The following is a 13,553-nucleotide window of genomic DNA, read 5'->3' on the forward strand; positions in this document are numbered from 1 at the left end:
ATTTCAGCTTTTCAGCAACTGCAGTATTTTACTTTTTCACAACAATTAGTAACAAAGGATCAATAATAAAAATCAGGCTTGGAAATTTCTAAAAGGAAAACAGAAAATGTTGGATGCACTCAAGCCCATCAAACCGCGTCTGTGGGAAGGAGCCAAAAGTGATGTGCCTTTGTCAGGACATCATAATGAAGAGTCTTTTATTGGAAACATTATCTCAGCTACCCTCCCCACAGCTGCAGCCTTACCTGCTGAGTGTTCCCAGCATTTTTTGCTTTTGTTTTAAATTTTTGTCATTTTTGTATTTATCCTTGGAAATCTTTGGGATTCTCCATTGTTTTAATTGCATGATTTAAAGAAATTTGAATTGCTTCTTTTATTGGACTTTCCTACATAATAGAAGTATACTGTAATGAAAGCCCTATAAAACAAACCATTAAAATTTCTAAAAATTGTGCAATTTAAACAGTATTTTTCAAAAGGTAGAAGCAAAACTACTTTGACTTTAAATGAATGGTTCAATGAAAAATATTTTGACTTTTATAATCTCCGTTGTCATATATAAAATTTTCATTGTATTGTAAGTAGACTTGCTTCCATCAGTCCTATGACCCTTGTAGTCATTTTGTTCCATCTTTGTGCCAATTCCTCATGTCCTTCTGCTCAGCATGAGCAAAAGACACATTATCAAGTAGTTCGGTCAGTCACTGCTAAACTCCCACAATGAGAATTATTCCCAGTTGATTTGATACTAGAGTGAGAAGCAAGGACTCAGGGTTAAGGAGCCCGGAGGGAGAGGTGAGAAGCTACAAATTATGGATTGAGGAGATTTGCAAAGGATAAAGTACTGGCGATAAGAAATGAGAGTTCAACAGGAGAAGCAAGGTGGCTGAAAGGAGGGGTTTGAGCCCAGGGGGAGAAATGAGGAAAGAAGGGCAAGGACCCAATCAGGCCTGTCCACAACTGGTTCAACTTCGTCCACCAGCCACGCTCTAATTGTTCAAACTGTGGACAGCCAAATATGAGAGAGATGAGCCAGAGCCAGTTTCAGAGAAAGATTGGGACTAGTGGGAAGGAGATGTGGAGATAGAAAGGGAGAAAAGAGGAGAGAAGAGGAAATAAGAGGTAGAGAGAGAGGAAGACAGAGGAATGAGGCACTAGGAAAGGAGTGGAGATATGAACGAAAAAGGATATGTGAGGGAGATTGGATTCAGAGGAGAAGACAGAGGAAGGGGAGAGAAATGGGGGAGATAGAAAGGACAACGGGAGATGAGATTGGAGAGAAGAGGTTCCTGAAGAGATGATGGAGGCTAGGAGAGGTACTGATAAGTGAATTCTCAGCAGCTTTCCTCAGTTGCCTTTGACGACTTTCTTAATAGCCATTTGAGCCCCTGATGAGTGCTTCTTTCTAAATTTAGATTCAGATCCAGGCTCATTTATTTATCACAGGTACATCAAAACGTACAGTGAAATGCATTGCTCGTGTTGACCCTCAGCACAACCTAAGGGTGTGCTGGGGGCAGCCCAAAGGTGTCGCCACATATTCTGGCATCAACAAAGCATGCCCATAGTGTTTGCAGCGTACACAAGCAACTAACAACAGTAACAATTCCTAAGCTACAGATATTTCTCTGAGTTCACGTGCCTTGATAGTCTGTTGCCATTTACATCACCTGAGACTAAAATTAAACTCCCAACATCACAATATAAAAAGCAAGGCTTGCATTTATATAACTCCTTTTAACAGCAAGGTTTTGCAAGACAGTTGATGTGTAGGAGAAGTGGGAGCTATTTAGCAAAATGGTAGTGACCAGGCATTCTGTTTGTTTTTAAGTAAGGTTGAGTGAGGGATGCAAGTTGGCTAAGACACAGTGATAACTCCCCTGATCAAATTCAGCAGCCCCCCAAGGTTGTGTTCTTAGCCCCCTCCTTTACCCTTTGTACATCCATAACTGTGTTGCCACCCACAGCTTCCTTTTTGTATTTTGCTCCTCTCTTACTGCAACATTTAAATGGCAGATGTTGGAGAACTGGGAGACCCAGAGTCTCCTGGGGAACTACATGTACGTGAAGTGCATCTGGCTGGAGCTCCTTGAAGACCATGTTAGGGGATCTGGAGCTGCAACTGGTTGACCTTCGGCTTGTACCAGAGAACGAGTATATAATTGGTCAGAGTTACAGGAAAGTAGTCACTCCAAGGTTGCAGGAGGCGAGTAGCTGTGTGACCGTCGGGAGCAATGGAAATAGGCATTAGAGCCAGACCGCCCCTGTGAACATTCCCCTCAGAAACAACTGTGCAACTATACCGCTTTGGATACTTTTGTGGGAGATGACCTCCCGGGAGAATGCCATAGCGACCAGGTTACAGGCACTGAGCATGGGTCCGTGGTGCAGAAGGGAAAGGCAGAGAAGAGGGGAGCGGAGGTGATAGGGGACTCAATAGTGAGGGGAACAGACAAGAGATTCTGTGGACGTGAATGAGACACCTGGATGGTATGTTGCCTCTCAGGAGCCAGGGTCTGGGATGTCTCAGACTGCGTCGACAAATTTTTGGAGAGGGAGGGGAGCAGCCAGATGTCTTGGTACCTATTGGTAAGGATGACCTAGGAAGGAAAAGCAAAGAGATCCTGAAAAGAGAATTTAGAGAGCTAGGTAGAAATCTGCGAAGTAGGACCTCCTGGATAGTAATTTCTGGATTGCTGCCAGTGACAGAAGAAACAGGATGATTTGGCAGATAACTGCATGGCTGAGAAGCTGGTGCAGGGGACAGGGCTTCAAATTCTTGGATAATTGTGATCTCTTCTGGGGGACGTATGACCTGTTCAAAAGTGACGAGTTGCACCTGAACCCAAGGGGAACCAATATTCTCACGGTCAGGTTTGTTAGAGTTGTTGGGGAGTGTTTAAACTAACTTGGCGTGGGGTGGGAACCGGAGTGAAGGGACTCAGGAAAGGACATAGAAACACAGAAAACCACAATACAGGCCCTTCAGCCAAACAGGTCCTTACTTTAGAACTACCTAGGCTTACTCATAGTCCTCTATTTTTCTAAGCTCCATGTATCCATCTAGGAGTCTCTTAAAAGACCCCATTGTTTCCACCTCCGCCACCACCGCCAGCAGCCCATTCCACGCACTCAACACTCTCTGTGTAAAAAACTCACCCCTGACATCTCCACTGTACCTACTTCCAAGCACCTTAAAACTATTCCCTTTTGTGCTAGCCATATGAGCCCTGGGAGAAAGCCTCTGACTATCCACACAATGAATGCCTTTTGTTATCTTGTACACCTCTATCAGGTCACCTCTCGTCCTCACTATTTCTTCATTATTCTTGGTTGGTTCAGCTGTAACAAAACCCAATTTCCCTCGGGATCAATAATGTATGTCTGTCTGTCTGTCTGTCTCATTGCTCCAAGGAGCAAAGTTTGAGTTCACTCAACCTATTCTCATAAGGCATGCTCCCCAATCCAGGCAACATCCTTGTAAATCTCCTCTGCACCCTTTCTATGGTCTCCACAACCTTTCTGTAGTGAGGTGACCAAAACTGAGCACAGTACTCCTAGTGGGCTCTGACCAGGGTCCTATATAGCTGTAACATTACCTCTTGGCTCTTAAACTCAATCCCACGATTGACCAATGCTCCATATGCTTTCTTAACCACAGAGTCAACCTGCGTAGCAGCCTTGAGTGTCCTCTGGACTTGGACCCCAAGATCCCTCTGATCCTCCACACTGCCAAGAGTTTTACCATTAATACTATATTCTGCTTTCATATTTGACCTACCAAAATGAGCCACCTCACACTTATCTGGGTTGAACTCCATCCGCCACTTCTCAGCCCAGTTTTGCATCCTATCAATGTCCTGATGTAATCTCTGACAGCCCTCCACACTATCCACAACACCCCCAACCTTTGTTTTATCAGCAAATTTATTAACCCATCCCTCCACTTCTTCATCCAGATCATTTATAAAAATCACAAACAGTAGGGGTCACTGGCCTTCATGCAGAATATGACCCATCTACAACCATTTTTTTTCCTTCCGTGGGCAAGCCAGTTCTGGATCCACAAAGCAATGTCCCCTTGGATCCCATGCCTCCTTACTTTCTCAATAAGCTTTGCAAGGAGTACCTTATCAAATGCCTTGCTAAAATCCACATACATTTACGGCTCTACCCTCATCAATGTGTTTAGTCACATCCTCAAAAAATTCTGTTATTTCCTGGGCTATCCCTACTTCCTTTCTTGAATAAGGGAACAACATCCGCAACCCTCCAATCCACCAGAACCTCTCCAGTTCTCATTGATGATGCAAAGATCATTGATGATGATCAAAGAGGCTCAGCAATCTCCTCCCTTGTTTCCCACAGTAGCCCGGGGTACATCCTGTTCGGTCCCAGTGAGTTATCCAACATGATGATTTCCAAAAGCTCCAGCACATCCTCTTCCTTAATATCTACATGCTCAAGCTTTTCAATCTGCTGTAAGTCATCCCTACAATCAACAAAATTCTTGTCCGCAGTGAATACTGAAGCAATTTATTCATTAAATACCATAATGAATGCTTTTACAGATGGTAGAAAAGTAAAGATACCGTGCAGTCAGATTGTCAGGAAGGGCAGGCAGGTGATGGGACCTAGTTGAAGCCAACAGGCTGAGTATAAACCCATTAGGGATGCAGAGTCAGAAAGGATAGCAAACACAGTACTCAAGTGTTGTATCTAAATGTGCGTAGTATAAGAATTAAGGTGGAATATTACAGGTTGCCAGGTATGATGTTGTGGCCATCACTGATTCGTGGCTGAAAGATGTTTGTAGTTGGGAACTGAATGTCCAAGTTTACACGTTATATCGGCGGGATAGGAAGGTAGGCAGAGTGGATGGTATGGCTCTACTGGTAAAGAATGGCATCAAATCAGTAGAAAGATATGACATAGGATCAGAAGATACTGAATCCTTGTGGGTTGAGTTAAGAAACTGAAAGGGTAAAGGGTCTTTGATGGCATTTATACACAAGCCTCCCAACAGTGGCTGGGAGGTGGACCACAGGTTACAACAGGAAATAGAAAAGGCAAGTCAAAAGGGCAAAGTTATGGTAGTCTTGGGAGATTTTAACATGCAGGTCGATTGAGAAAATCAGGCTGGTACTAGATCTCAAGAGAGTGAGTTTGTTGAATGCCTAAAAGATAGCTTTTTAGAGCAGTTTGTCATTGAGCCTACTAGGAAATCACCTATACTGTATTGGGTGTTATGTAATGAACTCGAGTGAGCTTTAGGTAAAAGAGCCCTTAGAAATCACAATACGATTGTGTTCAATTTGAAATTTGATAGGGAGAAAGTAAAGTCTGATGTAGCAGTATTTCAGTGGAGTGATGAAAATTACAGTGCTATGGGAGAGGAGTTTGCCGAAGTAAACTGGAAGGAGCTGCTGGCAGGGATGTCAGCAAAGCAGCAATGGCGTGCGTTTCTGGGAAGGTGCAGGACAGGTGTATTCCAAAATTAAAGAAATATGCAAATGGTAAAATAGTACAACCGTGGCTGACAAAGGAAGTCAAAGCTATTGTAAAAGCAAAAGATAGGGCATAAAGCAAAGCAGAAATAAGTGGGAAGCTAAAGATTGGGAAGTTTTAAAAATCTACAGAAAGCAACTAAAAAAATCATTAGAAGGGAAACGATGAAATATGAAAGCAAGCTAGCAAATAGTATTAAAGTGGATACAGGTTTCCCCCACTATCCAAAGGTACAGCATTCCTATGAAACCGTTTGTAAGCCGAACTGTCGTAAACGAAGAAGCAATTACCATGAATTTATATGGGAAAAATTTTTGAGCATTCCCAGACCCAAAAAATAACCTACCAAATCATACCAAATAACACATAAAACCTAAAATAATACTAACATATAGTAAAAGCAGGAATGATATGATAAATATACAGCCTATATAAAGTAGAAATATTGTATGTATGGTGTAGTGTTACTTATCAAAATCTGGAAGACAGCTAGCCAAAATCAATTTGGAGAAAAAATATCTGCATGTACATGCATGTGCATGTACATGCATACACACGTACACGCATGCGCACACAACTGCCCGCACAAGGCTTCACGGTCATGGTAGTCTTTCTCGGGGTAAACACAAGTATAAAGTGGGCGTCTTTTTTTTGTCAAAGCGAAAATCCTCTTTGGTTAGCAAAAACAAGCACTAATGCAGGTCTTTTGTAACAGCGAGCTGTCATAAAGCGAATGTTCGAAAAACGGGGTCCACCTGTAGTATACTTTTTTTCAAGTATGTTAAAGAGAAATGAGAGTGGATATAGGACTGCTAGAAAATGAGGCAGGAGAAATAATAATGGGGGACAAGGAAATGGTTGATGAACTAAATGAATATTTTGTGTCATTCTTCACTGTGGAGGACACTAGCAGTATGCCTGATGTAGTGTGTGAAGGAAGAGAAGTGGGTGTAGTTACTATAGCAAGAGAGAAGGTGCTCCAAAAGCTGAAAGACATAAAGGTACCTAAGTCACCCGGACCAGAGGAACTGCACCCCAGGGTTCTGAAAGAGGTAGTGTGAGAGATTGTGGTGGCATTAGAAATTATCTTTCAAAAATCTTTGGACTCTGGCATGGTGCCAGAGGAATGTAAAATTGCAAATATTACTCCACTTTAAAAAAGGAGGAAGGCAGCAGAAAGGAAATTATAGACCAGTTAGCCTGACCTCAGTGGTTGGGAAGATGTTAGAATCAATTGTTAGGATGAGGTGATGGAGTACATGGTGACACAGGACAAGATAGTACAAAGTCAGCATGGTTTCCTTCAGAGGAATTCCTGCCTGACAATCCTGTTGGAATTCTTTGAGGAGGATAAATAAAGGGGATGCAGTGGATGTTGTATATTCGGACCTTCAGAAGGCCTTTGACAAGATGCCACACATGAGGCTGCTTACCAAGTTAAGTTACTAACATGGTTAGAGCATTGGCTGATTGGTAGGAGGCAGCAAGTGGGAATAAAAGGATACTTTTCTGGTTGGCTACCGTTGACTAGTGGTGTTCCACAGTAGTTAGTGCTGGGTCCACTTCATTTTGTACTGTCTATAAATGATTTAGATGATGGAATAGATGGCTTTGTTGGCAAGTTTTCGGACAATACAAAGATTGGTAGAGGGGCAGGTAGTGTTGAGGAAACTGGTAGGATGCAGAAGGACAAATTAGGAGAATGCGCAAAAAAGTGGCAAATGAAATACAATGTTGTAAAATGCATAGTCATGCACTTTGGTAGTACTTTGTGCAGACTATTTTCTTAACGGGGAGAAAATCCAAGAATCTGAGATGCAGAGGGACTTGGAAGTCCTTGTGCAAAACACCCTGAAGGTTAACTTGCAGGTTGAGTCGGTGGTGAGGAAGGCAAATGTCATGTTAGCATTCATTTCAAGAGATCTAGAATACAAGAGCAAGGATGTGATGCTGATGTTTTATAAGGCACCGGTGAAGCCTCACCTTGAGTATTGTGAACCGTTTTGGGCCCCTCATCTTAAAAAAGATGTGCAAGCATTGGAGAGGGTCCAGAGGAGGTTCACAAGAATGATTCCAGGAATGAAAGGGTTATCATACGAGGAACGTTTGACGGCTCTGGGTCTGTACTTGCTGGAATTCAGAAAGATGAGGTGGGATCTCATTGAAACCTTTCGAATGTTGAAAGGCCCAGACAGAGTAGATGTGGAAAGGATGTTTCCCATGGTGGAGTATAGGACAAGAGGGCACAGCCTCAGGACAGAATAGCAGCCTTTCAAAACAGAGATGCGGAGAAATTTCTTTTGGCAAAGGGTGGTGAATTTGTTGCCACGTGCAGCTGTGGAGGCCAGGTCATTGGATGTATTTAAGGCAGAGATTGATAGGTTTTTGATTGGACATGGCATCAATGGGGAGAAGGCTAGGAACTGGAGTCGAGGAGAAGATAGAAAAAATAATCAGCCGTCATCGAATGGCGGAGCAGACACGATGGGCCAGGTGGCCTAAATCTGTTCCTATGTCTTATGGTCTTATCTCAAATAATAACTAGGCAGCCTACACAGAAGCAATCATCACCCTGACACAGTGGTGTCAAGAAAACAGCCTCTTCCTCAATGTCACAAAAACAAAGGAGCTGGTTGTGGACTACAGGATGAACAAAGACAGGTTCACCCCTATTGACATCAATGGATCTGGGGTTGAAAGGTTGAACAGCTTTAAGTTCCCTGGTATACACATCACCCAGGATTTCGCGTGGTCTGTACATATCGGCTGTGTTGCGAAAAACACCACAACAGTGCTTCTTTCACCTCGGATGATTGAAGAAGTTGGGCATGAGTCCGCAAACTAACTGGCTGCATCACAGCCTGGTATGGAAACTGTACTTCCCTTAATCACAGGACTCTGCAGAGAGTGGTGCGGACAGCCCAATGCATCCGTGGATATGAACTTTGCACAACTCAGGACAGTTACAGTGACAGGTGTATAAAAAGGACCCGAAGGATCATTGGGGACTAGAGTCACTCCAACCACAAACTGTTCCAACTGCTACTATCCAGGAAATAGTCCTGTAGGATTAAAGCCAGGACCAAGGGGTTCCAGGTCAGCTTCTTCCAGCTATATTGACTGTTCTGATGTACATACTATTTATTACAAATTACTGTAAATTTCACATTGCACATTCAGACAGAGACATAACATAAAAATTTTTACTCCTCATGCATGTGAAGGATATAAGAGATAAAGTCAATTCAATTCAATTCAAGGTTGGTCCACTCCAGAATGTATTTGGGCACAGTGGAAAGACAGCATCTTTGACAGAGCTAGTCTCCTGCTGATTGGCTGAATGACTCAAAGAATTATAGAGTCATACGTCAATGAAATTAGACGCTCCAGCTCACCAGGTCCACCTGACCACCAGCCACCTGTTGTACATTACTGCCATTCTCCCCACACTCCCAACAGCTCTGCACAGATTCTACCACTCACCTATGCATAAGGAGCAATTTAGAGCAGCCAATTAATCTACCAATCTGCATGCCTCTGGAGTGAGGGGAAGAAAACAAAGCATTCAGGGAAAACTCATGTGGTCACAGGGAGAACGTTTCAACTCCACACAGACAGCACCAAAGATCAGGATTAATCCTGGTCTCTGGAGCTGTGCAGCAGCAGCTCTACCAGTTTCACCCTGACACAATCGACTTCATTACTGAAGTTGGTATGGCTATGTTTAACATGTACAATTGACTGTTGGAACTGTATCTTTCCCAGAACATTAATTGGCAACTTAATTCAGAAGAAAGAACTTATCTAAGCAGTAAGTATGTATTTTGCAGAGGTTAACTGTTAAACAATGGAGACTGAGGTTTCAGTTTTGGCCCAAGACCTCACTTGGAAAATATTTGAATGAATTGGCAAAAACTTATGATTCATGAATCATTATGATTTTTCATGAATTGAAAAACTAAGACTAGTTTATGACAGCATTCTGCAACATAAACGCAACATGTCATTCTTATCCTTGTTTCCCAGTCGCTCCATCATCTCACCTCTTCACATCTCTGCAGCCTCCTCCAGACCTCTCAACCTCCTCCGATGATGTTTCTCTAAATCCACCCGGCACTTAATTGCATTATTATTGTCACATGTATGGATGTGCAGCCTAAAACTATGTCAGTGCCATCCAGATGGAGTAGTCCATACATAAGAATACAAGGGTAGTAAAAGGAAAACTAAATGCGGAATACCGTGTTACACCTGCTGAGAAATTGCAGTTCCCATAAATAAATAAAGTGCAAGGACAAAGGTGAGGTGGACTGGGAGATGAAGAATTTACCTTTTAGCCTATGAGGGGTCCATTCAGGAGTCTGAAAATAGCAGGATAGAAGCTGTCCTTGAGCTTGATGGTTCATATTCTGAAACTGGTGGAAGATGGAAAACGAGAAAAACGCCAGGGTGGGGATCCTTGCTTATGATGACTTATTTTCCCGAGGCAGCGTGGTGTAGACAGCGTTAAGAGAGGGAAGACTTGTTTGTGTGGTGGCCTGCAGTGAGTTCACAACTCTCTGGAATTTCTTGCATCCATAGGCAGAGCAGATTCTATACTAAGGTCTGATGCATCTGAATAAGATGCTTCCAATGGTATATCTATAGAAATTGGTGAGGGGTTGGGGATATACCAAATTTTCTCAGCCTTCTGACTAAGTCGAGGTACTGGTGTACTTTCTTTGCTGCAGCATCCATGTAGCTGGACCATGACAAACTGTTGGTGATATTCACACTAAGAAGCTGAGTGTCCATGCCTTCACTACCAAGGTACTGGAATTACTACCAGAACCAATTCCACCATTGTATTCTTTTGAGTTGGGTGGTGAAGTGGAGATATGTCTCCACCAAAGGAGACATAAGGCAGTCCTTCCCTCCACAAGCTTACAGCTCACTCTTGGGCAAGGTGTAGCCCCTGCTTAGCCCTCCTGATCAGGATGATGTAAAGCCATGTGAGCAGGTGGTGGATGGTCATATGAGCAGCTGGTACATGTCACATTCCTGGTTATGCAACCACTGACGCCAGGCAGGCCATCTGTAAAGAATATTGATAATGGCTGGGGCCACTTGTCTTGTAAAGACACTGCCCAGAAGAAAGCAATGGCAAACCACTTCTGTAGAAAAATTTGCCAAGGACGATCATGGTCATGGAAAGACCATGATCGCCCGTGTCAGAAGACGCGGCACATAACGAATGAATTAACTCTTTTGAGAAGCTCAAAATCTACCTCTTTGTCCCACCTTTTGAGAGAGATCCTTCAAAACTGTTGCTGGGAAATATCTTAGATATGCTTGTGTCACCAATGCAGTGTACAAATCGAGGTTTTTTTCTGGGGGTGGACACCAGTAGAGGAGGTGAGATCCATCAGAATATGATTCAGCTCATTTGTTGGCCTTGTATCTCTGAAATCATTTGCAATCTCATAGAGTCACACAAAACAAAAATATGTCCACTCAGCTCATTATTCCCATTTTATTCTCCCACCTTCCCATCAATTGCAACTGTACTGATACCACAAACACACTTTACAACATATATCCATGATAATAAACCTGATTCTAATTCTGTTCTGTTGTTATAAAACTATTGAACAGCCGCCTAGTATGATAAGATGGACACAATCTAGCTCATTATGACATTACATCTTATTTTCTGCCTGAAATGCACTTTCTCTGTAAATGTATTATTTTATTCTGTATTCTGTTGTTGTGTTTTCCATTGTATGACCTTGGTGTACTAATGTGATGAAATGATCTGTATGGATGGCATGCAAAACAAAGTATTAGATTCTAACTCAGTACCTGTGACAATGATAATCCAATTTACTAATTGAGATGACTGAAAAAATAGAATGGATCTATTTAGAGAAAAAGAATTACAAATTCCATTTCTATATAGTAGTTGGAGCAAATCTAAGGTTTCTCCCTGTAAAAGCCATTGGATGTTGAATAAGTGGGAGGTTTCATGGCAGTGGAATAGATTTATCTGATCAAGGTTCTGCTTAATATTCACCAGCCCAAACCATTAACTGTCTTCCTCAGTCCATAGATACTGCACTACCTGCCTTTCATAGACATTTATAAGCTATCCAGTTGCGGTAATGGTGCATAAAAAAATCTTTATTTCAGGCTCTAAATTCATCTGCCTTATTCATAATACTCCATTCATTTAAATAAACAAAATTCAGCCCATCATGTTCATTAATCTAGCCCAGTGTGTACTTCCTTTCAGACTTACTAGCTATAACATCTGTCTTCCCTTCAACCCTTCCACCTACTGCCCTGACTCTCACCCTGCTGCCACTCTAATTTAAACCTTCCCAGTACTGAGCTTTCCTCCAAAGACTACTAAAATAATTCAAAGGTAAGACACATTAATCTAAGCAAACTAATTTGAAAATAATAATGTAACTTCTGTTTTGCTTCCTGAATGCTAGAGAACTAAGGCACAGAAGCAGGCCTTTCAGTCCATCTAGTTCATGCTGGCCTGGTATTCTTCCGAGTCCCATCTACCTGCACCTGGACTGTAGCCCTCCATACCTGTCTCATCCATGTACCTGTCCAAACTTCTCTTAAATGTTACATTGGAACTCTCATTTATCACTTCCACTGTCAGCTCGATCTACACTTACACAACTCTCTGAATGAAAACGTTCTCCCTCAGTTTTCCCTGAATTATTTCATCTTTCTCCCTAGACTTATAACTTCTGTAGTCTCACCCAGCCCGCAACCATTCACCCCTCTATGCTCCTCATAATTTTGTATGCCATGATATGATCTCCCCTCTTTCTGTGCTTCAGGGATAAATTCCTAACCTATTCAAGTTTTCCCCATAACTCAAGTCTTGGCAACACCTTTGTAATTTTTCTTTCAAACTTATTGATATTTTTCCTGAAGGAAGATAGTGAGAACTGCACACGATACCCCAAATTCGGCTTCACCAACGTCTTGTACAATGTCAACATAACAGCCCATCTCATGTGCCCTGATTTATGAAGGCCAATGTGCTAAAAGCCCTCTACCTGTGATAACCTTATAATTGTCAGCAAAATCATTAGGGTATCACATCCTATGCCAGGTCTAATTTGTAATGGGATCGGAGGGGCAATTTACCCAGTGGAACACTGGCAACCCTAATAACAGATTCAGCCTACTGGATTTTGCTTGCTAATACAGTAATTCCAAGTGGAACCACCTGTACATGGTTGGATAAATGACAGTTTGTCTGAACTTCTTAATTTGACAGCATATCAGGGGAAATTTGGAGTATCTGACCGCACCCAGCAAGATCCCAAGCCATGAGCCATCAGACTCCTCAATACCCAGAGTCTAGACTGACATCTACATCATTTATTACTATATTGAAATATGTCCTCTACTGTGCCTATTGTCTTGTTTATTATTTATTTATTTATTAATTATTGTACTGCCCCGCACTGTTTTGTGCTCTTTATTTAGTCCTGTGTAGGTCTGTAGTCTAGTGTAGTTTTTGTGTTGTTTTTACATAGTCTAGAGTAGCCTTGAGTTGTCTCACATAGTCTAGTGAAGTTTTCTGTTGTTTCATGTAGCACCAGGATCCTGGAGGAACGTTGTTTCGTTTTTACTGTGTCCTGCACCAGCAGTTTATGGTCGAAATGACAATGAAAAGCGATTTGACTTGACAACCCCACTGAGACAGCCTTCCTGGATAAGTAGCAAGTGAAATCATCTTGTTAATAAAAGAGCTGCAGATGCTGAAAATCCAAAATAAAATCAGAAAACACTGGTAACACTCAACAGGTCAGGCAGCATTTGGGAGAAAGAAAGAGTCAGAATTTCAGGAACAAGAACTCAATGGGTCCCAGACCTGAAACATTAGCCCTGTTTCTCTTTCCACAGTGCTGCTTCACCTGCTAAGTACTTACAGTACTTTCTATTTTTATTGAATTAAATTTGCTCTAATATTCGCAATGAATCCTATGAAATCTACTTTCTCATGTGCATCCTAAACAGGTCCTTCTTTTTAT

At 42.1% G+C, this 13,553-nt stretch overlaps 1 protein-coding gene across 5 annotated transcripts in view; it reads left to right on the top strand.

Annotated features, from left to right (window-relative positions):
• The window catches only part of cd276 (CD276 molecule), a 423,418-nt gene that overhangs the window by 403,613 nt on the left and 6,252 nt on the right, over nucleotides 1-13,553 (top strand). The gene's annotated exons all lie outside the window — the stretch shown is intronic.

The sequence above is a fragment of the Hypanus sabinus genome, chromosome 21, assembly GCF_030144855.1.
Source record: "Hypanus sabinus isolate sHypSab1 chromosome 21, sHypSab1.hap1, whole genome shotgun sequence".
In the NCBI taxonomy this organism is placed as follows: domain Eukaryota; kingdom Metazoa; phylum Chordata; class Chondrichthyes; order Myliobatiformes; family Dasyatidae; genus Hypanus; species Hypanus sabinus.